We start from the raw sequence: 4,422 nt of genomic DNA on the forward strand, positions 1-4,422 counted from the left end.
TCAAACATAGGTCGTATTCGAACCAAAGAGAACATAGCTGTCGGTATCCTCTTGATCGGCACAATGCCAAACTCACTAGGGAGCTTCTTGATCTATTCCAATCATAGCTTAACCCCTTTTGGGTCCGACTTGGATCGTATTCGAACCAGGGTCGTTAAAAACCTCTCAAGGTCATTAGGGGGCTTCCTATTCAAATATAGGTCGTATTCAAACCAAAGAGAACATAGCTGTCGATATCCTCTTGATCAGCGCAACGCCAAAGCCACTGGGGGCTACATGATCGTATTCGAATCCTAGCTTAACCCCTTTGGTCCGGTTTACTGATCGTATTCGAATCAGAAGCCTCATTTTTTTCTCCGTTTGACTTAAGTTTTTTGAAAACAGTCTTTTGGGTTTGTCTTGAGACTTTTTGTTCATATCTGAAGCATATATGTGGTTTCGATTAACCCGGCTTGACTTTGGATAATAGGTCGCCATCATATGACAATCATAAACATTTGGAAGTTTTGGCTTCTAAAGATTGGGTTATCACCCTTACTGCACATGTATCCTAAACCGACAGTATGATTCAATATCATAGGAACCAGTTTTCCAAACCGGATTATATTATTCAAATCTTTAATAGCCAACATGGCTGGATTTTTATTATGGTTATCAATAGCCAATATTATGATGGAGATCTTCAAAGTCGCTTCAGCGCAATGGTTATTATTTTATTAATGGACATGATTTATTTTTACAATGGAGGGAATAGTCCTGAGTCGCTGCAGGCTTACAACCCGGCACTTGGGGCTACATTATTCAAATTGAGATTACATCAAATATGCAAGTCCCATGTCACTGCCAGCATGCACCATGGCACTTGGGAGCTAATGTAAAGTCATTTTTGATCAACTTATTGAAGACCCGGCTCATCCCACTGTGATGAGCCGGCCCTTGGGGACTACCAATTGCTCCTGTCAAAAATTCAAGGTACACAAGCCTCAGTCCATTATATTGAAAGATCTACTCAGTTGGTAGAATACAAAGCTCTTAACCTTATGGACGTGGGTTCAAGCCCCATGATGGGGGTTGCATCATATGATGTTATTTTCAATGAAGTATATATAAAGTCCCAGCTCAGTATTATCTTACTGAGCCGGCCCTTGGAGGCAACACGTCACTGCTCAACTATACATGATCATATTTATAAAGTCCCTGCTCATTATTGCATAATAATCCGGCCCTTGGGGGCTACACTGGTTGAAGTTTTTATGAGCATAAAGGCAATTATAAGTCCCAGGCTGGTGCAAGCATGACAACCCGGCACTTGGGGGCTACATATGTGGAATATTCAGTTTTAACTAGTGACTGAGATGAACAACATGGATTTCTTCAAAGTGGTAATATTTATATTGAAGCAAGTCTTAAGTCATCACTTTGTCTTGCTCAAGACTTGGGGGCTACAGGTAACACGGATATAAGGGAGAAATATTTTCAAAGTCTCTGTTTTGAGCAAACCAGATTGACCCGGCATCACCAATCATTATGACCCGGTGTTTGCAACAATCATAGCCCGGCGTCATCAATAATCATGAACCAGCGTTGGCAACAATCATGATCCGGAATTATCAGTTTTTATAACCCGGCAATGGTAGTAATCATAAACCGGCAAGTTCTACATCAAGCCGGCTGAAAATCAGACAGTATTTCAAGACCAATATTTTTGTCAAGCATTGGGAGCTGAATCAAATATTCTTCACAATATATTTCTGTGAGAAGCCAATGTCAGCAAATTGATTATGAAGCTGGTCTATTGACCCGTACTGTCCAAAAGAAGGAAATGACAAGGACTTAAGGATGATCAGGTGCCAGCTTACAAAATTTTTTTTAACCCGGAGCACAACCTGTCAAATTTGTTCTTGTGTTTATGTAGCAGATCAGTTTAACATGGATAAATCCAAATTAAACTGGTGGCTAATGTCCGGGATATACCCCGCGGTGTAACCCGCCAGATGTATGACCTGGCTGGAGCGTGGCGACTCAGTGGTGACCCGCCCGGAGCTTGGCAATTCACAAATAACCCATCTGATCTTGACGACTCATTAGTAACCCGGCGGGCGGGTCAGATGGATAACAAAGCCCAAGGCCCAGAAGGCCGGCTCACATTATGATGGGTCGGCTTAAGAAGAAAGGCATAAGGAATATGCTCCTACAAAGGAAGCAAGACTAGGACTCCACTTGTAATATAGTAATCCTAATCCTACTAGGACTAGTCATGTAACCCACCCCTTCAACATATATAAGGAGGGGCAGGGCACCCCAAGAGGGACAAGTAAGAAAATAATAGCTAAGACTAGACACAACTAGAGGAGAGCCGGCTTATGCGGCATCTCCCTCATGAGCATAATGAGACCTAGCCACAAACAGCATGTAGGGCTATTACCGGATGATGTTTCCCGGGGCCCGAAGCTGTCTAAATCCTTGTCTTATGCTTTGATCCGCCCTGCGTCTCTCATCCCGATCAACCCCTCTCAAGCTGCCATAAAGATGCGCTGGCCTCACGACTAAGTCCTCACACTAGGACATCTGTCGTGACAATTCCACGACAGGCATAAAATTTCTGAACGAGGTATTGAAGTGGATAAAGCTAAGGTTGATGCAATTGAGAAAATGCCATGTCCTAACGATATCAAAGGTATTCGTAGTTTCCTCGGTCATGCTGGTTTCTATAGGAGATTTATCAAATACTTCTCTAAAATTTCCAGGCCTCTTACAAATCTTTTGCAAAAGGATATTCCTTTTGTTTTTGATGATGATTGTTTAGAAGCCTTTGAAACACTTAAGAAAGCCTTAATTTCAGCACCTATTATTCAATCACCTGATTGGAACTTGCCTTTTGAAACTGCAGCTCACCATTAAGAAAGGCATTCTTAACATCAAGCTGAGATATAGACCAGTGGCGTGCAGAGGCAACGGCAAGAAGTGTACGAACGGTGGTCATATGAGCCACAGGAGCAAAAGTCTCGTCGTAATCACGACCATGCTCCTGCTGAAAACCACGAGCCACAAGACGAGCTTTGTGACGCTCAAGAGAACCATCAGAGCGAGTCTTAACCTTGTAGACCCACTTACAAGTGATCGGACGGACTCCGGGAGGAAGAGAAACAAGATCCCAGGTACCAGTGCATTCAAGAGCAGCAATCTCCTCTGCCATCGCAAACTGCCATTCAGGATGAACAACAGCCTGACGGTAAGAAGTCGGCTCAAGAACAGCAGCACCAGCGGTGGGAAATCCAAAGCGATCAACAGGCGGACGAGGACGAGAACGCAAGTCATAAGTAGGCTGAGAGGAAGATGACGGCCCATCCACAGAGGCATCGACTGGTCGTGGACGACGAGTGTAATGCTGAGGAAAAGATGGAATAATAGAAGGAGGAATCGGCAAGGTAGAATCAGGGGGTGGCGACGAAGAAGTCACTGGAGATGAAGGTGTAGAATCCGGTGACAGGCTGGGAGAGGAGACCGGAGAGGAAGTCATCGGAGATGAAGGTGGAGAACCCGGTGACATGCTAGGCGAGGAGACCGGGGAGGATGGTGGCTGCAAATCAACTAGATGTGGAGAAGGAGAGGAAGTGGAACGGAGAGGTACAGTCTCGGCGGGGGTGATAGGTGAGTCAGGAAAAGTGAGGAAAGAGATATCCTGCACTGAAAAATTCGAGGAAGATGGGCGTGGGTAGAAGGGACGAGACTCTTCAAAAGTCACATCTCGAGAGATACGCATCCGACGACCAATAGGATCCCAACAACGATAGCCCTTATGCTCATCACTGTAGCCTAAGAAGACACACTCAACAGACTGAGCGGTCAGTTTGGTGCGTTCGCGAGGGGCAAGAAGAACATAGCAAACACAACCAAACGAGCGAAGCATCGAGTAATCGGGAGAACGATCAAAAAGCCGCTCGAAAGGAACACCACCCTGTAGAGCAGCGGAAGGCTGTATATTGATAAGATAGGTGGATGTGGAGACGGCCTCACCCCAAAAATGAGGCGGGAGAGAGGCAGCAATCATCAATGCACGAGCCGTCTCAAGAAGATGTCGATGCTTTCGCTCAGCCACACCATTCTGAGCATGAGCACCAGGACAAGAGAATTGAGAGAGAGTCCCGTGCTCAGCAAGAACACCACGCAACATCTTAGAGATATACTCGCCAGCGGAGTCAACACGAAAAACACGAATGGGTGAAGAGAACTGAGTATGAACCATGGCAGCAAAACGCTTATAAATAGACAACACCTCAGAACGAGAAGTCATGAAATAAAGCCATGTGTAACGAGAGAAATCATCTATGAAAATAATATAGTATTTATGACCACCTTTCGAAGCAAAAGGGGCCGGACCCCATACATCAGAATGGACTAAATCGAAAGGACGCTTAGACA

This window comes from Triticum urartu, chromosome 7A, assembly GCF_056163025.1.
Source record: "Triticum urartu cultivar PI428250 chromosome 7A, HENAU_Tu73, whole genome shotgun sequence".
Lineage (NCBI taxonomy): Eukaryota > Viridiplantae > Streptophyta > Magnoliopsida > Poales > Poaceae > Triticum > Triticum urartu.